The sequence below is a fragment of the Dermacentor andersoni genome, chromosome 2 (assembly GCF_023375885.2).
Source record: "Dermacentor andersoni chromosome 2, qqDerAnde1_hic_scaffold, whole genome shotgun sequence".
Lineage (NCBI taxonomy): Eukaryota > Metazoa > Arthropoda > Arachnida > Ixodida > Ixodidae > Dermacentor > Dermacentor andersoni.
The window spans coordinates 26244542-26266594 of NC_092815.1; the positions used below are offsets into that span (position 1 = coordinate 26244542).

Below are 22053 nucleotides of genomic sequence, written 5' to 3' on the forward strand. Positions count from 1 at the left end.
AAATTTCCGGAGTCCTCCACTACGGCGTGCCTCATAATCAGAAAGTGGTTTTGGCACGTAAAACCCCATAATGTAATGTACCTACAATTATTTCTCCTCCAGTAGTTAACCAGCCACGAAACAAGCATCGCGGCACGCTTTCTTTTTTGCCTCGTAATTAAGCTTTGCCACAGAACTTAGGGCCATAGGAAGAACAGTGCCTCGCCAGCTCCTCCGCCTGCTCCTACAGCGTCACGAGTAGTGATTCAGTCACCTCCCGTCGGGATTTTACTACAGCCAGCTTCTCTTGAGAGACCGAGCCATTCTGCGTCCCTGTCCCTCTCTCTCTATTCTGGCACCAAGCGCAATGTGCTTGCGGCGATTGTGAAAGAACGCGAGAGTCCATTCTCTCGCAGTGGCTTCTGCAGTTTCCACTAGACCAGGGTTCTTGAACTCACGTCACTAATCGGGCCGTGTATTACACGGCGCATGACTTCTGTGAGCAAGGAGATAGTTTGTAGCGCAGGAGTTGGGAATCTGGTGATATACGGAAGACTGTACGCTGGCCAGACAAATGAGAGACCCCTTCACTGGGCCGTCGGTTTAACGTCTCACCGCCGCTCCTATTGGCAAAGGCGCACCCGCAGCGAGAAAGGTGATGCGGCAGTGTTCCTCCCTCGACAAGGCTATCGGGCGAGGGACACCGAAGGGGTGAGGGCTCGTCGGAAGAGGCAGGAGGAAAGGAGAGGAGAGGGATTGCAAAGGACGCTCTGTTTCCAAAAATAGCGCATCGCGCGCGGCGCTGGTCCCGCTCTTCGTGCGCATCGACTCCCGGGAACTCGGTCGAGCGACCGGCGACGGACTGTGTCGCCGCGGGCGGAAGTGGGCGGGGCACCCCTGGGAGATGGCGGGCGCGCGAGGGAGACAAAGGAGGCCACGATGGAGTCCCGTCTCCCGTAGCCCTTCTCCTTCTTCATCGCCGTGGTCTCGCTGCTGCTCCGGGGCCGTAGTGAGATGCCGCGCTGGACGGGCAGGGAACGTTGCGGGAAGGGACGACGGCGGCAAAACGGAGCGGAGAGAGCGCCACATGGCGTGGCCCGCCCGGCTGCGGTGGCGAAGGCTTCTCCGCTGCGCCGGCGCGGGCCGGTTGCATAAGCGACTGCGCTGGCCGCTCGCCTCGCGCTCTTGAGTCTGCGCCGTCGCGAGATGAGAACGAACTCGTCCGCCCGAGTAATAAGGTGCGCGCGTGTCAGGTTGTGCGACAAAGTCGCGGGCACCAGCGAGCCGTCCGAGGGTTCCCACTTTCTGTACCTGCACGGAACTGAAGAGATTATTGATTGATTGATTGATTGATTGATTGATTGATTGATTGATTGATTGATTGATTGATTGATTGATTGATTGGCTTCAGCATCCCATAGCTACATGACCGACGGATGGATGGATGGATGGATGGATGGATAGATGGACTGTTTGATCTGCGGCGGCTGAGTATAGATAAGCCGACACGTTTCGTTCTCGACTCCAACAATATTATTAACAAGAAAATGTGGTACCTGTGTGCAAAATAGAAAGGCGGGACGAAGCCTCGCACACGGTGTATACACTTACATACAGAAATTTACAATCTAGGCGTGAGTGGATACGGTCCAAGCATAAAAAAAAAAGTTGTGCGGAAACCATCAACGATGATCGTCCATGTAAGCAAATAAAGTTCCTTCATCCACGCGCAACCGCCGCTGGTCGGTGAAAACGTGTAAGGAGGGGCTTTATAAGGCGAATAGAGCCCGAACGAAAGATTAGTGTGGCTAGAAGTTCTAGTCACCCGATGAACGACGGAGTGAGTGACAGGGCTGCTCCCACACTCCCTTCCCCTCATTCCCACCTCTGCCCACAACGTTGTTGCGCGAGAGCGCTTGCCCTTTCTATCGGCGCCTTGGCATTGCCATTCCGACCGCCGACCACCGACCGCCGCCAACCCTAAAAACGGGCGAAAGAGGCAATGAAAGTTATTCGCTTTAAAAATTCTGAGGGATATACGCTGTTGTCTCCAGCAGTCCGGCTTTGGAGTGTGGCAATGGACGAGGGCATGGCCTCGATGGTTCAGTGACCGTTTGACTGTTTTCCAGGTGGTTGATGACAACACCATCATAGATTACTGACCCACCGCGGCCGGTCAACGAACGTAGAACATGGCCTGTTGATTGTTGACCGCAGGGTGTCATGTCCAAGAGTGGAGTCAGTGGCTACGTTTGCGCTAGATCAGAAAATGGTACGTGTCGTGCTCCGTTTACTATTCGCTCCCCATATGTACTACAAGTTACTGTGAAAGCCAAAGTATCACACTCTTCCGCACCAAACTGAAGTATCACGACAGGTAGCACTGTGCGATCTTCCCTCTCGGTTTGGTTTGGTTTTCCTTCAATGACGGCGCACACCCAATGCGCGCGATTGGCCAAGGTTTGGATGGTATTAGGAGACTTCTGTTAATACTGAAATGGGCAAAATTGTCAGGAGGAAATTAATAAAAATAATGTATGAATAACTTAAGAGTATCCTTCTTCTCGACGTTCGAGTTCGTCCTCCTCTTCTCTCCTCGCGCTCTTTACACAGATTTCATTCAAGTCTCTCGTTGGTCATCGTTTATTTCTCCCTCGTCCGATCGCCCGCGCCGCCACCCGCCAACGTCGTCGTCTTTGTCTTCCGCCCGACGCTGTTGTCCGGTGCTGCCATCGTTCTGTCGGATTTCGTGACCTCTTTCGCTATTGGCGACTCCACCACACCACAACGTCGCCCTTGACTGACTCATCACAAGTACCACAGCCAGGGAGGTTAACGATTGCTCAGCTTGACTGGCTACCTGGCTGGAGCCTGGCTGGGAAAGCGAGACTGGTAGATGACGAGGAGTAAATACAAGTTTCCCCGTGAGTAAGAAGCAGCAGCAACAGCTCAGAAGTCTTCTCGGACGATACAAAGACTGCTTTTCGCCGTCATCGATCATTCGACGAACACCAGTTGCAAAGCGTCGCACAATAACCGAAGAGTGCGCTCGACCACTCCGCCAGATACCGAGTTTCGACGCGAGAACGTGAAGCTATAAGGCAACAAGTCGACGAAATGCTGCGTGACGACATCATCCAGGCGTTGAAAAGCCCGTGGGCATATCCTGTAGTCTTGGTGAAGAAAAAGGACAGAACCCTGCGTTTCTGCGTCGATTATCGTCGACTGAACAAGAGCGATCGCGAAAAGATCGCCTTCATCACGCCAGACGGCCTCTATGAGTTCAAGGGCATGCCATTCGAATTGTGCTCGGCGCCTGCAACGTTTCAGCACGTCATGGACACGGTGTTAGCAGGATTGAAGTGGCAGACCTGTCTTCTTTACTTGGATGACGTCGGAGACTTCGCTGAAAATTTTGACGAGGACCTTAGGTGGCTTGCGACAGTACTAGAGGCCGTCAAATCATCAGGGCTCACTCTGAAGCCGGAAAAGTGCCGCTTCGCTTACGACGAGCTGCTGTTCTTGGGCCACGTCATCAGCAGCTCTGGAGTCCGCCCCGACCCGCAGAAGACAGCTGCCATCGCAAAGTTCCAGCAGCGCATCGACAAGGAGGCAGTGCGTAGATTCCTTGGCATGTGGGCATATACTACAGGTGCTTTGTCAAGGACTTTTCACGCATCGCTGAGCCGCTGACAAATCTAATCAAATGTGATGTCGAGTTCAAGTGGGAAACGCCACAGGCCGACGCATTTTAAGGACTCAAACGACGCATGCAGTCGCCACCGGTACTTGTGCACTTAGACGAGGGCGCCGATAAAGAAATCCACACTGACGCCAGTAGCTTAGGCCTTGGTGCTGTCCTAGTCCAGAGAAACGACGGACTTGAACGGGTGATAGCTTACGCTAACCGGTCGCTGTCAAAAGCGGAAGGCAATTATTCTACGACCGAAAAGGAATGCCTCGCCATCATTTGGGCTGCAGCGAAATTCCGCCCTTACCTATATGGCAGGCCGTTCAAAGTAGTCAGCGACCATCACGCTTTGTGTTGGCTAGCGAATTTAAAGGACCCTTCAGAACGCCTGGCGCGGTGGAGCCTTAGACTGCAAGAATATGACTTCACTGTAATCTACAAGTCCGGACGAAAACACTATATGCTGCCGATTGCCTATCACGCGCCCCCATTGACCCGCCGCAAGATGACGAGGGTGACGACGCCTTCCTTTGAATAATAAGCGCGGAAGACTTCGCTGAATAGCAACAAGTAGACCCGGAGCTAAAAAGAACATCGTCGAGAATTTATAAGGGAACGCCCACGTTGTCCCCAGGGCATTTAAGCGAGGATTGTCTTCGTTCTCGCTTCAAAACAACCTACGCGCGTAAAGAAGAACTTCTTACCAGTCCGCGCCAACTACCTTCTTGTTCCCTCAGTGCTGCGTCCAGAAGTACTGCACGCCTGTACATGACGATCCGACCGCTGGGCACCTCGGATATTCCCGGATGATATCGAGGATACAGGAAAGGTATTACTGGCCGCGCCTGACCGCCGATGTCGCCCGTTACCTCAAGACATGTCGAGACTGTCAGCGATGCAAGACCTCACCGACAAGGCCTGCGGGATTACTACAGCCGATCGAGCCTCCTTACCGACCATTTCAGCAGATCGGGATGGATTTGTTGGGACCCATTCCGACGTCAACATCCGGAAATAAGTGTATCGTCGTGGGGACAGACTACGTCACTCGCCTCGCTGAAACGAAAGTTCTGGCAAAACGTAGTGCAGCAGAAGTGACGAAATTCTTCGTCAAGAACATCCTGCTACGACATGGCTACCCAGAACTCCTCATCACCGACAGAGGAACGGCCTTTACAGGGGAACTTACCCAAGCCATTCTTCAATTCAGCCAGACAAGCCACAGGAGGACAACGGCCTATCACCCTCAGACGAATGGTCTTATACGGAGCGCCTGAATAAGACCCTCGCCGACATGCTAGCAATGTAGTACGTCGACGTCGAACACAAAACCTGTGATGCCATCCTGCCGTACGTAACCTTCGCTTACAACACGGTGGTGCAAGAAGCAACACAGATCACGCCATTCAAGCTGGTTTACGGCAGAAACACGACGACAACTCTCGACTCCATGCTGCCGCACGTCACCGACGAAGAGAACCTTGACGTCGCCACCTATTTCCAACGCGCTGAAGAAGCCAGACAGCTCGCGTGCCTGCGGATCAAGAACTAGTAGAGTACCGACAGCAGACATTACAACATTCGACGACGCTACGTCGAGTACCATCCCGGCGACCGTGTTTGGGCTTGGACGCCAATACGCGGACGAAGACTTAGCGAGAAGCTTTTACACCGTTATTTCGTGCCCTATACAAGATCATTCGAAGCATTGGCGCACTCAAGCAGCTTTCACTGCTCTTGCTGTACGAGACATACAGCGAACATCATCACCTATATACTGACGCTTCAACCACGGTGAATGGGTCTGCAGGATCGGTGATCTTTCCTGCAAAAACCTCCACCATAAGGATTCGGCTATCTCACCAGACTACATCAACTGCCGCGGAGCTCGCTGCTATTCGTTGTGCACTTCGTGTAATTTCTCATGAACTACCCAAGAAATGGAGCGTGTTCAGTGACTCCAAGGCTGCTCTTCATTGTTTGGTTTCTGCCTTACGCCGCGGACCCCACGAACAACTCCATAGTTCTAGAAATCAGACTGCTGCTTCACCACCTCGTCGTGCAAGGACACGACATCACGTTACAGTGGATTCCAAGCTACTGTGGCATAATGGGCAATGAACATGCCGACGTAGCAGCACGATCTGCACATGAGGAGGGCTTGGAAGACTCCATTCCATTCTCAAGAACAGACGCTGCCATGGAAATTCGTGTGCTTGAAAATGATGCCATCAGAACTTTATGGAACACACCAAGCTTGAAGCACACACGTCTACACCGACTGGACCCGTCCCTTCGACTTCGACCCCATCTGGACTCTCTCGACTCGAGACAGCAGTATTTTGCCGACTGTGGCTTGGTGTCACTTACACAAGATCTTTCGCCTTCCGGGTCGGTATGGACGAGGGCGCGGCTTGCAGTCCCTGCGGTGGCGAGGAGACTATAGACATGTACTTTGACACTGTCCTCAATACAGCGCGCACCGGCTGCCACTAACGACCGCGTTGGCACGCCTTGACGACAGGCCACTTTCAGAACAGTCAATCTTGGAATGCCGACATGAACTGTCGTCGCACCGAAATTCAGTCAAGGCTTTGATGACCTTTTTACGTGGCACTGGCCTATTAGAAAGACTATAATGATCCCATTCCGTCCCCTTTCATTTCTTTTTCACGCTTTTATTTTTGTCAACGCTCTTCTTTCCGTCTTTACTTCCCCTTTCCCTTGCCCTATAGTACAGGGTAGCAAACCGGAGGTATGAACTCTGGTTAACCTCCCTGCCTTTTTCTCATTTGCATATCTCTCTCTTGGCGCACTCGACTATGAGGTCGTGCCAGGCGGCATTTCACTATCACAGCGACGCCGCTCACAACTTGAAGTAGCCCATGTTGTACGACCTAGGCCGTTCGACCAGCGCTAACGAACTTTGGGACTTTGCATAGCTGAACTTTGGACTTACTTTGGACTGCGTAACCTTGGGCTTTGTTTCATTGTGTGTGTGTGTGCGTGTGCGTGTGTGTGTGTTATTTTATTTTTGTTACTATTGCTTAATAGGTGTCCTTTTATGTTTATCTCTTCGGTTTGTAGCATCGGGACGATGCTTTTTGAGAGGGGGGCATTGACACGTGGACTTGTTTATCTTTTTTGGGTGAGCGCTTTTCACCGCTCACAAATGTTATCGCTTAGCGCGGGACGCGCCCGCATGTATCGGAAGTTTCTCGAGTGTTATCGATGGTTCTGCTGTCACCGAAGTTTGTAAAATCTGATTGCATGTGCGACGCGAATTTTGTAGAACTTTCTGGGAGACACACGGGCACCACCGATTACTCTGGAACCTTCGATGACTCGTGTATAGAAGCCGACGTGCTTGACCGGAAGATCACATTTCGACGATCGCCGACCGTGTTCGCCGCCATTGGTGTGCTTTGAGTGTAGCTTGCTTTTGTGGGCACAAGTTCGTCCAATAAAAAGTTTCGTCATTCACAGTTTTACCGCTGTATTATTCACCGTCACTACTACGTGAAAATATGTGTGTGTGTGTGTGTGTGTGTGTGTGTGTGTGTGTGTGTGTGTGTGTGTGTGTGTGTGTGTGTGTGTGTGTGTGTGTGTGTGTGTGTGTGTGTGTGTGTGTGTGTGTGTGTGTGTGTGTGTGTGTGTGTGTGTGTGTGTGTGTGTGTCATTCACAGGTACCGCTTAAATACATCAGCATTTTCCTCTCTTGTTTCCCGTTACATATTACTTTCAGCATCTAGTTTGTTTAGCGTTATCCTTCCAGGACGTGATCATATGCTATGTATCCTCGCGGGCTGCCAGCGCATCAAAAGCTGTCGGCAAGAGCGTCTTTTTTTTTTTTTTTGCGCTCACAGGCCGCGTTGTCTTGCGTCCACGAATAACGCATAGTTGCCAACAATCATTATCTCTCTGCTCTGCCTACTTTTTATTCGGAGCCATTGACTCGTATTTGAGGGAGGTGTTGATGATGTTAGACGGCGCCGTTACAGAACGCATGCAGCATGCGAGACTCACAGCCATAAACGAGAACGTGGTGGCGGATTGTCTTTTACTAGTTCTGCCGTGAGCGCGTCCCTGGCGATTCAACCTGCGAAGTCGGTCGAGCGCTGCGCAACACGAAGACAGAGGACGGCTTCCCGCTGCTGCAGCGCCACAGCGGCCGCTGTTGCCGGATTTCCGACGGCGGCGGGAAAATTTTTCTAGTGAAAATAGGGAGGACAAGCGTGGACGGGGTAAGGGGGAGTGAGGAGGCGGTAAGTGGGAGGATGGCGGGAGGGCCGTCCAGCTTCGTACCAGCACTGGAGTAATGAATTGAGAGAGCAGTGGACGAACTGGCCTGGGAAGGAAAGGCCCAAGGCAACCGAGAGGTTGGAGGGGGAGTGCCCGTGTGGCGTTGGCGGAGAGGGAAAGGAGCGAGGGAGCGTTTACGAGTGACGGGGCAATCAAGCCAACAGGCAACTAAAGTCAAGGGGCTTTACAGGCAACATGGAGCGAGAGTCCGTTTGGGAGGCGACATGGGTTGCTACAGTCTGTTTTCAATCGTCAAGGTCGCCCATTCCCTTGCCCGTGAATGCGCAGCGTAGAACATGTGTTATCGCACGCATCCACAGTTAACGAGAAATTATAACGCTAGCAACGCTAGGAGTTCACGTGTCCCTTTGAACGTCCTAGAAGGCTGTTCGCTTTCCCATGTCGCTGGTTGTTTTTGTCCCTGTTTTTCTAAACAAGGTGCCTTGAAACAAATTGGGTGTTTGAGCGACGACTGTAGCTAAGTGTCAAGGATAAAAGTATCGAAGATTTTATTTAGAGAATTAATTTTTTTTTCTGACACCGAGATTCATAGTAGTTTGTATTGGATACCAGAATTTGTGCATGGTCTGCCGAATTCTCATAGTTCACTTGTATCGCTGCCGAATGTCCGCAGTTTGATTTGGGTTGCTAGGGCTGACTTACGGTCAATCCGCGCGGTATTCCGCGCGCGTTTGGATGGCCGTGCGGTAACCTTTGCGAGGTAACCGTTTAGTTGAAGATCTGAGAAAAAAAAGAAAGAAAGGTGAGTTAGATATTCGTAGAGATATTGAATGAGTGTTATAGGAGTTCTCAAACTGCAGTCCGAGGCCATGGTTGTGAGCTACGGATGTTTGCCACATATTCGCCCAACACATTGCGCATATTGCGTTGAGGGAGAGAAAGCAGAGAGATAAAAGGCAAGGAGGTCAACCAGAAAAACGTCCAGTTTGGTACCGTAGACACTGGATAAAGAAAACAAAAAGCTGAAGGAGATGGTGGGAACGGTTTATCAGTATGGCGCCAGTTATTCATGCAGGTGGGGCTGAAATCTAGCCTTACCGTAAGCGTACTACAGTGTACGGAATACCTAAATATCGGAGAGGTAGACCCTGTCACATCAGCTTACTTACTAACAGGTAGAACTACTTGTCACCTCGACAAAACAACTGTTGGCTGAAATGAATCACTCGTGACGCGGGCATGTGCCCGCCTCCTGCACTTTGATTATCTTCAGTTTACATTCGTGGGCCGTGTTCTTTTTTTTTTTTTGGCCTTGGATCTCGTTCCTCTTGTTTTGGTCTCACGCTCGTTCTGTAGCGTTATTTTTCTGCTTTTCTTTCTTTTTTGTCTGCACGCTTTCGCACAGCGTTGGCTATAGGATTTGTACACATCAGGGCAATCCTTTCTCGTCTCTCGCTTCCTTCCAGCATTGCTCTCTTCCTGTTCTCCGCCTTTATCCACAGACTTGCGCCTTTGTGCGTGCCCTCTGCTTGTGGTTTACTATCACTTGTGTGTGTGTGTGTGTGTGTGTGTGTGTGTGTGTGTGTGTGTGTGTGTGTGTGTGTGTGTGTGTGTGTGTGTGTGTGTGTGTGTGTGTGTGTGTGTGTGTGTGTGTGTGTGTGTGTGTGTGTGTGTGTGTGTGTGTGTGTGTGTGTGTGTGTGTGTGTGTGTGTGTGTGTGTGTGTGTGTGTGTGTGTGTGTGTGTGTGTGTGTGTGTGTGTGTGTGTGTGTGTGTGTGTGTGTGTGTGTGTGTGTGTGTGTGTGTGTGTGTGTGTGTGTGTGTGTGTGTGTGTGTGTGTGTGTGTGTGTGTGTGTGTGTGTGTGTGTGTGTGTGTGTGTGTGTGTGTGTGTGTGTGTGTGTGTGTGTGTGTGTGTGTGTGTGTGTGTGTGTGTGTGTGTGTGTGTGTGTGTGTGTGTGTGTGTGTGTGTGTGTGTGTGTGTGTGTGTGTGTGGAGGGGACGAGGGGGGTGCTATTCTGTTTGACCCTGTGTGTTTTGTTGCCGTCGTCAGTTGTCGTCGTCGTTGTTGTTGTTACTAGAGGATGGAAACGGCACGTACCCACGAGGAGTGGCAGAGGTTCGTCGTGGAAACAGCATATTTGCGCTTCCCTTCTTCTTCTGCCCACAATCAAGCGCTCGAGCGAAGGTCCTTGGGGCTTGTTGATGCGCTCGTCTGCCTCGCAGGCGTGGGCGCGTGTCGATGGTTGCTAGGCGACGTAACGAGGTTATTTATACCTGTTCCATGCTCCCTCCCGCTCTTTTGTGTCCGCTTCGTAACCCTCAGCCCGTGGTACAGGCCGTTTTGTAAGCCGGCCCGCTTGCGCTTTATTGTTTTTTTTCCCCCGTCCTTCCGTTTCCTTCCACGCACATATGCTTACATCAGGCGGTCATGGCACCCCTCGTGTCACGGTCCTTACCTTGCCGTGATCGCCTATCTTCTGTGTTGTGATGGACAATCGATTTCTGTCACCGTTTTTAGAGAGAGAGAGAGAGAGAGAGAGAAACAGAAGAGAGGAAAGGCAGGGAGTGTAACCAGACGCACGTCTGGTTTGCTACCCCGCACTGGAGGAAGGGGATATAGGGATCAGAAGAGAGAGAGAGAGCACAGTTTCGCGCACATTTGAAGGTTTGCACCGAATCTACAAACGGTCGCCAAGACCTGAGGTATTGCAATAACGCTAATAGTTTAAGGTTCGTATACCCTTAGTGGTGCAATGAATATGTGGGCAAGCGATGAGAAATAAACCTGATCTCTAAACAGCTTTATTCATCTTCAGCATGTATGAAAGAAACTTTACACGAGACGTCTTGTGCGGACTCCTCCATTGCGGTGTTATGTATGACCGTCCCAAGTACTGGACGGCGCTTTTGGTGCTATTTCCCCTAAGAGGCGCTCTTTGTGTGCTTTGCACGTGATCGCGTGTAGTGCTTGTTGACATTTTCTTCTTGCGTTCTTTTTATCTATTGACATCTGAGTAATATATTTCGGTATTGCGGATATTCGTATAGCCGGCTGTAACGAAACCTGCGTTCCATTTTTCTTGCGTCTAACATAATATCAAAAGTACCAAATCTGTGGTAGTGTGGTTCTTGACGCATATAATAATGAAATGAACACGATGACAGTATAGCAACGAAACGGGGAGCTTTTCTTTGAAGACATGATAAATTACACTCCCTTGACTAAAGAGTCGCCATCGTATTGATTTCATTTGATTTTATTTCACGCTGGGAATGAAGCGTGCCCATTATGTGGAACTGGTCAGGAATCGAATGGAAATAGAAAATGACGTGCTGACTATAGAGCGAATGAAGCAAGCAAGATACGTTTGGGCAGGTATTTGTATCGCGTATCTTTGTCCTCCATTTTTTCCATTAAAACATGTTGTGGGGCTAGTTGGTGCATAGCTTTCAATAGATTAAGCGCCAAAAGTGACGGCACACAAGAAGAAATACAGACAGGACAAGGCGCTTCCTGTCTGTATTTCTTCTTGTGTGCCGTCACTTTTGGCGCTTAATCTATTGAAAGCATTTTTTCCATCCTCTGTGCGTCCTGTGCGTTTCTTTGCCGTTGCTGTTCATGAGAGTTGTGTTATTACAGAGGGTCTAGCTTTTAAACTGTGGTAGCGTTTTTCATCCAGATCTCTCGCCGTTGTCTCGTCGAGATTTTTAACGATGCTTACGTCGCCGCTGTCGCGTATTTGAACCGTCGCGCTAATTTAGCTTGGCGTATACTCCCGATTACCTCGACGTTTCTTCGAAGTTACTGATGAGAGGGAGACAGAGAAAACCGAGATGAACGGCAGAGGGATTAGCTGGCACTGCGGAACTTCCATTTCGTAAACATATGGCCCTGTCCAGGCAGTTCTTGTTCCCTTTTCTTCTGCGAGCGTCGATATACGTCCAGACGGATGTTTGCTCCGTAACCTAGGAGTTCCTTATCGGTTCTCCCTGATAAATTTGACCGTTTCTGCTTCTGTGCGTGTGTTTGCTTTCTTCCCGATTAATGTTTCCTTTGCTGTTCGAATATTAACGTGCAATTTTGCCTTTCTCGTGTCAGTTACTTTTAGTTAGCGCTAGAATTTTTAATTGTAAAGGTGCGCGAATATTAACTTTTTCGAATACGAATCGAACACGAATAGTACTTAAGTGTGAAATATTGAATTGAACATCTGATAGTCAAACACAGACGCGCGCATTTACAGCGGCAATATTTATTTAAGTATAATTAGGTACCACGCCCGTACTGACTAGGGCTAAATATACAGCCATCAATGACAAAGAGACACATTTAAAGACATGATCACCAATTCTCATTAAAGACATGCATGTATAGCTTATCAACATCTTTAGAGCCTGGTTGCAAACAAGCTCTCCTAAAATGAATGGCTCCGTATATGACTAGCTTTCCAAAACTGCTAAATACATGGTTGCCCAAAACAGATCAAATCTGGTGTCGAATAAATAAATGAATAAATAAATAAATAAATAAATAAATAAATAAATAAATAAATAAATAAATAAATAAATAAATAAATAAATGTTGTTGAAGGACCTGTATGCAGTAAACACATGCAAAAGAGCCTGTAGCACAGAAAAGAAACCTGGTTGTAGCGTAAAAGATAAAACTCCACCATGACTAGACTACCGAAAACACTAAATTATAGACTACGAGCAAAAAAAAAAAAAGCATCGCTGGTTGTCATGTAGGCTTCCATCGCGAAACCGAAAATAAGGCGTGCATTACCCGTCTTTCTTGTTCGTGCATTGCGTCGAAAAGGTTGGTCGCTTCCTCATCTGTGCTAATATTTTGTGTAGCAGACGGAGGACAGTAACAAAACTTTAACACTGTCTGTTGCGAAATATTTAGTTAGTCACGAATAATCGAAAATACTGAATAGTTAGTTTTCGAATACGAATATAGGAATAGTTAGTCTGTAATACTTTATTCGCATTCGGAACAGTGAATGTTCGATCGCACCTATTCAATCGCTGTTGTCACGTCGGATCACCCATTCGATTCTCTGTCGATGCGCCATAGTGGTAACAGGTTTAAACAACAGCGACATCGACCACTACACTGCAGCCATACCTGGGGACACTGTACTTGTTACTTTTGTTTATAGTGTTGTAGGGTTCGTGGTTATTTTCGTCTTGTTTGCTCCATCTTGTTGTATTTCCTGAGCAGTGTTTAAAACACCCGGGTAGCCGGCCTTAAAGAGCCCCTGTACGATCCTATATTTCTTGAGTGCGTGTGTGTGTGCAATTCGCGCTGCCAAATTGCGAGCAGGGAGCTGGGAAGAATGTTCAGCACTCATCAGTTTTGATACCGATGTCAAACAGTACTATAAATTTCTCTCTCTCTCTCTGTTCATTTTACTTTTTTTTCGTTTTTGATGAAATGCGTACTGATGCTCTCGGCCGTGCCTCATTCAGAAGGTGCTATACGTCACAAGAGCCTAGACCGCTGTAGAGCGAGTTTTCTCCCCCACTCTGTTCTTTTCGACGCGGATTAGCATGCGGTTCGGAAAAGAACACAGCGCAACAGAAAAGATAATAAAAAAAAAAGATATGAGAAAAAAGAAATGGAAAGGAAAGCCGGAGCGTCAGAGAGGAGGCCGAAGCGTCGGCGTTGATTAGCGCAAAACGCGGCAAGCCTGTTTTGCTCGTCTATAAACGGCAACGGGACCGAGCCCCGCCGACGCGCTTGCGTCTATATACCGTGGGAACCTCGTCCCAGGCCTGGAGACACGAGTGTGTTTTTCTACGTCGTAGTCTCTGTATTAGTATTATTCTTATTATTTGTTTTGTTCAGCGCCAGATTCTGTTTCGCGCAAAGTATGCCTGGGAAAATAGAAAAGACCTGGTAACGGTTGCAGCAGCGTTTCTCTGCACGTTCAGCTGCTGCTACTCGTCGTCTCTTTTTTTTTTTTTTTTCCTGCTTTGAGACAGGAACGATGAATCGATAAGCCGTCACGGAACCGTTGATTCAGTCTCACGACATTCAGTTGCCTCGCGAATGTGCTTAAGCCTCTCGAGAGGGGAAAGGCCGTAGTAATAGACACCGTGGGTTGACGCTGGCGTGGCTGGGCTCGGTCGTCCGAGTCACCAACTTGAGGGAGGGCGGCGCGAAGAGGCAGCCGCCGTTGTCACGGTTTATTTCGGCCGGCCATCCATGTGGGCAGCGGTATCTCGGGAGTGGCCGATACCGCGGCTCTCAGGTCGAGCGCGCTAGCCTATTCGCGCGCTCTCTGCACGTCAGTCCGTCTTCTTTTCCGCCTCTGTGTTGTAGAGGCGATAGGCGCGCCTCTACAACACCTCGTTATGGACAGGCCATTTGAAATCATGCCATAGATTTCCAGTGGCGTGCCAACTATATTTCGGGGGGAGGGAGGCTCCCCCTCCCTCCTCTCTCTTTCTTTCTCTCTCTCTCTCTCTCTCTCTCTCTATATATATATATATATAGTGTTGATATAGTACTAATATATTTATATCACTGATGATGACAGCTTAAATTCTGTGTTTACTTTCAGACCGAAAGGTGATTGCCAAGAGAGCACAATTCGAAGGAACAGAAATAATCTAGATTTCATATATATATATATATATATATATATATATATATATATATATATATACATATATATATATATATATATATATATATATATATATATATATATATATATATATATATATATATATATATATATATATATATGTCTCACTGAGGCTGAAAAAGGCCTCAGTGGAAGTTATCTTTGTCATTGACATACCTGATTATCAGTCACACATTGTGATCCATTACAATACAGTTTTGCAAAAGCTTTTTGAAGCGTGTCGCTGAATTGAGACAAAAAGGTTGTTAAAATTAGATTCCCACTTAGTTTTAGTGCATCTTAAATAACGCAGGCGTTTGGAACACTATACTCTGACTTGAAGTAAATCAGTTGCCTAGACGTTTCAGGTTTGTGTGATATGCGTGCAGGTAGGTGACTGATAAACAGTGAATATACCAACAGAGTGTACACGGCCTTTATTTATTTATTTATTTATTTATTTATTTATTTATTTATTTATTTATGCTGTAATCCCCAATGCGCATTTTGGCAGAGCGGATTATGAACAAAACAAATTATAAAATTTGCAAAGATGTAATGAATACTAGACTTGCCAACCTTAAAAATGCGAAAAGTACTACTGCCGAAGCCAAGAAATACCAAAAGTTTTGTGAAGTATACTAGTTGTTTCATTAGTCAAGACGCACACAGTTCATTCAAAAAATTACCTCTAGGGACAATTCAATAAATGCATAAAAAAATTCGGATAAAAAATTATTCGCTTCAGAGAGAAACGGAAATGTTCATAATGTTTATTCGTGAAATATCCACGGAACGGCGGCCAAAAGTTCACCTGTCAGTTTAGTGGTGGCGCTTCCACCCGTAGGTCAGAATAATCTAGCGGGTCCAAAAAGTAAGGCTTTGAAACATCGCTAGACGACTATATATTTGCATCCTGTTGACATAAGTTCAACCTTACATAGGACGCAAATGATTAGTCGTAAAATGATTGGAATCAGTACGACACTCGTAACCAAGCTCTAGAAATCGAGCATTCTACGATAAAATCGTAAAAACTGGCACACATGAAATACAGCCGCAAGTCACAGCATACAGTAGAAAGAAGAACACGATTTCAGCACACTAGTTCAGAAAAGAAAGATTCTACACTTGAAGATTTTTATCATAGTTATACTGTTACAATCGTTAACAACTCTCAGAAAGAGGGAATACTTGAAGTAATTAACGCATGTGCGAAAGGGAGTAACTGTTGTTAAGAACGGCCAGCTGCAATGCAAGTTTGCCACCCAGTTTCAACTTCAGCGGCAACATTCCGGGAGCGTCGCCGCCAACTTCTAGCCACAGCGTGACTAAATCGACTGTGTGTCGGGGAACAAGACGGGTATCCCCCACTCTCCGTCGCTTCAGCTAGGATGCGTTCGATGAAGCAGGCTTTGTGCTGAAACCGCCAACAACGTCTAACCTCATCGCCGTTGTGACGGAAGTTCGGCGGGCCAACTATTGTTCCCAAACTCCCCAACGCGCTACCCGGAACGGCTCCGAGTTCTACGGGGCCCCTCTGACGTCGGTTCCGGACCTTCGAACGTGTGTGCTTTTGTGCGTGTAGACCGTCCTGCGGAGAGGCGGCTAGGTTGCGATCACCAAACGAACGTTCGCGTCGCCTTGTATTGCGGGAGGACCGAGTGTTTAAGAACTGCTGTTGTGCGGATGCTCGACACACTTTTCTTAAGCAGTCATGTTGGACTGAGAAACTCTCTCTCAAGCAGTCATGTTAGACTGATGTACTTTCTCAAACAGTCATGTTAGACTGATATAAATACTGTACATAAATCCATATTCCTCGTTCTCGATGAGAAGCAGTCCTTCCCTTCATCAACGTCCTCAGCGTGGATAAGTTGGACGACGGCATGGGCCAGCTACCTTCTAATTCATGCCCGACTCCAATCTTGACAACGGATCACGAGCGATGGGATTGAGCCCCCAATCCTGACACTGTTAAACCGTGCCTTTGCCTGGTGGCATATATATCCGGATAAGAAAGAGACTACTTATGGAGTATCAGTGTTGTAGGGCCCATAAATTAGCCGGTAAAAATTAATACGGAAGAGCTTCCTCGGGCACAAGACAGGTAAATTAGCCTTGGCCAAAAGAGCTGTTATTTAAGAGCGTCCCAAACTGTTATCTGTAAAGCGGACATCATTTTTTCTTGTATTTTCTCTGTTTTGTCAGTATCACTTTCAGTCTGAGAGTTGCAGATTACAAAAGCATGGTCTGCTAGTGACAAGGCAACAGTTTTATAGGCTACCAACCCAAGAGCAAGGGTTGATCATTTTAAAGTTTTTCGAAGAAGGAGCATTTTTCGGGTTGGGTTAGCTGTAACGTGGTCAATGTGCTTTGAACAATGAAGGGTGGTTTTTTCATCCAATGTCCTAAATATCTAAAGCGAGCTCATTTATCGAGAAGCACACTATTTGCACCAAACCTAAATTGTATAGGTTTTAGTTTCAGAGTAATACTCAAAGATATTTCCGAAATTGGTTTCCATTTTCCAGAATCGGCATCATTCAATAATCTTCTGGAAATCCTGATTCAGCTTTTCTCAATCAGAATAACTTTTGATCTCCGATCAATAACGCAATCATCAGCATACAAGTTAAGTTTAACTGAAATATCTGTTATTTTGTCATTAGTGAATATGAGTGAATATGAGCCCAAGCATGGATCCCTGTAGGACGCCATGGTCTACTGAAAGTCGTTCTCAAGAATGACCTTTGTAAAAAACATATTGCTGCCAGTTTATTAGGTAGGCTGACAACCAGGTTATTAATTGTTTGCTTTTGAGGACTTGGTTTAGTTTATAAAGTGACGTTTTGTGGGAAACGTTGTTTAATGCTTTGTTGAAATCCATAAAGATTGCGTTAGTTTAGTTACTATTATTAATTGCTACTGCGAAATTATGAACGGTTTCAGTTAGCTGAGTCTATGTATAAAACATTTAATAAACGCGTGTTGAATAGTACTAATATATTTACATCACTGATGATGACAGTTTAGATTCTGTGTTTACTTTCAGACCGAAAGGTGATTGCCAATAGAGCACAATTCAAAGGAACAGAAATAATCTAGATTTTCTAGCCCGAAAAGGCACTTAGTCTACATTGTACCTAAATATTTCTGGTTCCCGACATTCGTGATTGGAGAAATAAATTCTTCGCCGTATGTTGTTAGCACGGCGATGACAATAACCTAAGCTTTATACAGGCCAAATACCACGCTTCCGCCCTTGATCGATCTAAAAGCGGCCGTGAAGTATTAATTGGTCGGAAAGCCGTGAGAAACGGAAGGCGATTTCTTCAGATTCGCGTGAACGACCTCAACCGCTCCGAGATCTACGCCTTTCTATACACTGGACCTGAACATGATATTTATTCCAAATGATTTTGGGAGATGATTTACTGCTACGCCTGCGAATGTGCTCCAATCGAGTGCATTTACTGATGCCTCAGCACCGGCAGCGTTTCAACCTACTCAAATCTGTTTTGCAGAGAATAAGCAAACAATTTTGTGAGTACAGTATGAAGACTGATTGACCTCTGTGCTGTGAACCACAATTGCAATGTGGAGACTGCCGGTGTGAAAGCAAGCGTTGCTTCATCATGGTCATGGAGCCTATGCGTCATACAACGATTTTCGGCTTCCCACATGTAGCTTTTGAAAAATGAACTCCGTTCTAGAAGGCAATTTTTGAGGCGACTTTCCTAGTTTCTAAGTCACTAAAATGTCGCTAATTGTTTATCCAAGTCGCCAAAATGTCACCGTCGCTAAACAGAAAAGAAAGTCTCTAAAGCTACCGACAACATAGCTTAAAGGAGTACTGGCACGAAAAAATTCGATCTGGCTTTTTTTTGCTTTAATAAGAAATCAATGACTCAGTAGTCACGCCATGAAGCCTCATTTACTTCAGAGCTCGACAGGTAATTATTTGGAGTCTTGTCCTTAGCGACCAGCCCAAGTTTCGGTTTCAGACAGCAACAAGATGGGCCAGAGAAGGAAAGTAAACGTAGCTGGGCACGTGATCGTAAAAACCTCTGACGTAGACCTGACGCGCACGCCAGTGCGCACGCTGGCGCGCGAGTTTCGTGTTGCTAGTTCGATCGTCTGCTACGCCTGCTCGTGCTTTGCGATGTCCTGGCCGCCATCGTCGTCGTCCTTGTTTTCATCGTCCAGCGGCGACGATTTCCTGCAGACGGCCAGTCATTATTATACACGTGGCCAGTCACATTCTATTCGACCCGCTAGAAAGCAGCGACTCGGATATTGCGGCCGACGACAGCGAGGACGAGCCTCAAGACCCTCTCATCGGCCACGTTCAGTGGTAAGGCACGATAACTCGGCGTCGAACGTCGTGGCCTGCACGGTATTTAACACGACAAAAACTGCCACTTAATTCTGCAGTTGCAGCGACACGAAGAGCGCCCCACTACAAGCATCAACTGAGAAGAAGGGCACATGCAAGCAGCATGGCAGCCAACGAAAATTCGTGACGTAACGTTCTCTCGGTTGTTTACAATCCTTCCTCGATGTCGGTGTGGCGAGGTTTTGCAGCTGGCTGCGCGCATGTACATAAAAATTGATTTTAAGTATGTCCCAAGCTATATTCGGCGTTGGTATTTTGCAGACGATGTGTGTGTGCCCACATAAATCGATCGCACGCGTTGTCTCCACTGCAACATATATATATATATATATATATATATATATATATATATATATATATATATATATATATATATATATATATATATATATATATATATATATATATATACATATATATATATATATATATATATATATATATATATATATATATATATATATATATATATATATTTTGCAGTGGCGACAACGCCTGCGATCGATTTATGTGGGCACACACACATCGTCCGCAAATTCCAACGCCGAATATATATATATATAAAGCGGATTTGGTGTTTTCATAGATGGTTAGGTTAGAAGACCCCAAGAAACGCGGGATGATGCAAGCAGCGGAAGATGGAACTTCTTTTGGAACGCCCGACTAGGGACTACAGCCCGACGGCAGGCCTCCTCAGCGGTGCAGGAGTGCCAGGCGCGTCGCGCAGGCGACGCGCACCGCGAAGAACCGTACTCTGTTTAGTGCGGACGGTCGGGCACCATCTGCAAGGCCTAAAACACAATCCTCGCTGGCAAAGCACGGAATACGTTGTAAGAAAAAAAAAAGTGAAAAACATACTTGTTGGGTTGCTATTCTGAAAGACAACTTGCCCTCTGGTTGTTTTGTTATATTTTCCAGTGTGCAGCCGAAAGTCGCCGCTTTCGAAAGGGGGGAAGGGAGGGGGGAATGGCATACTTCACTCCCCCCCCACTTCTGACACTATGTGCGTGTGTGTGTGTGGGGGGGGGGGGGTAGGCGGGTGCCCTCTCTGTATTTACGCCTGTGTACATTTCGATCTACTTTGGCGGTATTTTAGGTGCTTTGCGTGGCACAACTATAGTCTGCGATGAATGTAAACACTTTATATATTTAATGCTGTAAACGAATGTGCTGCCTTGAAAATATTGCGAGAAGGCAGAGAGATCTCAAGTGCGGTTTTCAACTCTCGACGTGAACCATAATCTCTAGAGAAAAATTAGCGTGTCTCCTCTGTCTGGTTTGGCCTTTTTCATTGTTGAGAAAGTGTATGAAATGAAGTACATTGGTACAATATACTGCAGTCTACGAGACAGTGGATTATGGTTTATAAAAGCAAACAGACCCCGATGAATAAAACTTTATCATTCGTCCAAATTGTATAGCAGCGAACCGGCTGAGGCTTGAGTGACAACGAAAAACGGTTGCGATACACTGCTGATTGAAATTAATTAGTGGGTAAATTATGGGGTAGAGTGGACGAACTACACGGAGCAGAGCAATGGGAACGGACAGAAGGAGCGCTGTCCTCTCTGTTTGCTCTTTCCCTGTGTCGTGTAGTATGAGCTGTCTTTGTGCTATGTACAACGCAAACCAACTATAGCCCAGTTTTCGCTTCTTCGGGCGCCCTAAACAGCGGCCACACAGAAAATGAAAATTAGCTATAGCGCAAGCCTGACGTATCCGCTATTTTAGTTTAAATCCCTGTGATATCCGCACTTTTACGATTTGACCTTAACGACAAGTATTGTTAGCTTTTTAGTGTTGACATACGTTCGCGAATACTTTAGGGCCACTTTGGTCCCGCCGCGCATATGACAGCGAACGTGCGTGCTGTGTGGTTCACTGCCCACCAATTTATTTGAGTGCCTCGCGTGCGCTTGGCGACTTCGTTGCGTCACACACCGCTTCGTACCTGTGCCATCTTCGCCATGCAGAGTAAGGGGGCACAGTCGGTCACGCCAGTGTTGCCGCCATAAGCAGCATTTGCGCTCACAACGACCGTCCTTTCTCCGAATGAAACTGCACTCGTCGCGTGCCTCTTAGATTACCAGTGCTTTCCCGATTGTATATGCATATAGTGCGCACACAGGTCGGGCATCGTGTCTTCAGCTAATGTCGTAGCACGCTATATGGGAATGTAATAACCCTTTTTGGTTAGCGGATGGATATGGATCGGTAGATGTTTGCTTTTAGTAGTTTGACTTTCCACTGCTCTGGTGGCATATTCCACTATTGATTACGTCACCCGAAGACCCATGCGCTTATACTTCCACTCGGCTTCGCACCGCGTGAAGTCACTTGAGCTCAAGATCATCCTCTGTGACACAGGTACTTAGTCCCATTAAATATTCATTCTTCAAAAAACACCTTTTTGAAATCGTGGCCATATGCGTCGCAAGCTCAGAGGGCGATAGCTGCATTGCCGCGTTGTTGTGCAGCTCCCGAAGTCGACATATATTGTAATCTCAATGTGCACCTCCGCATGAACGCACCTTGAGTGCTCTTTTTCTTTCTTTCCTTCGTTTTATCCCTTACCCCCCTTCCTCCTGCGCAGGGAATAGTAAACCGGACATGCGTCTGATCGACCTCCCTGCCTTATGCGTAATTTCTGGTTTTTTTGCGATGCATTGTTATCTGTACGAGCGGTCTCTCTCTCTCTGTCTCTCTCTCTCTATCTCTCTTCTGGTTTAATTCGTGAGTTAATTATCTGCGCTTGCTCTCCATCTTGCGATTTCAGCTCTCCAGCAACCCCACACTGTAAACCAATTTACGACCTTCGCGGGCATTAAGGGTGCAAATTGGCGTACGACTCACACCATTACACCCGTAAAAGGGTGTAAGGGTGTAAGGGTGCAACTTACAGATAGAAAGCGCCTTAATGGTGTAACTTGGCTTGCAGTGTACTTACTCATTACTCCCCTATTGAAAAAATATGTATGAGAATTGTACGAGAACTTCTCTACGCTATTATTGCTCCGTAGACTCAACGATGTCGTACGTCACATGTGTACGAGAGGACATCGTCACTGAACGAGATCGTTCTCG

At 47.1% G+C, this 22053-nt stretch overlaps 1 protein-coding gene across 2 annotated transcripts in view; it reads left to right on the forward strand.

Annotated features, from left to right (window-relative positions):
• HDAC4 (histone deacetylase 4) overlaps positions 1-22053 on the forward strand; it is a 327955-nt gene that overhangs the window by 40914 nt on the left and 264988 nt on the right. The window lies entirely within an intron of this gene.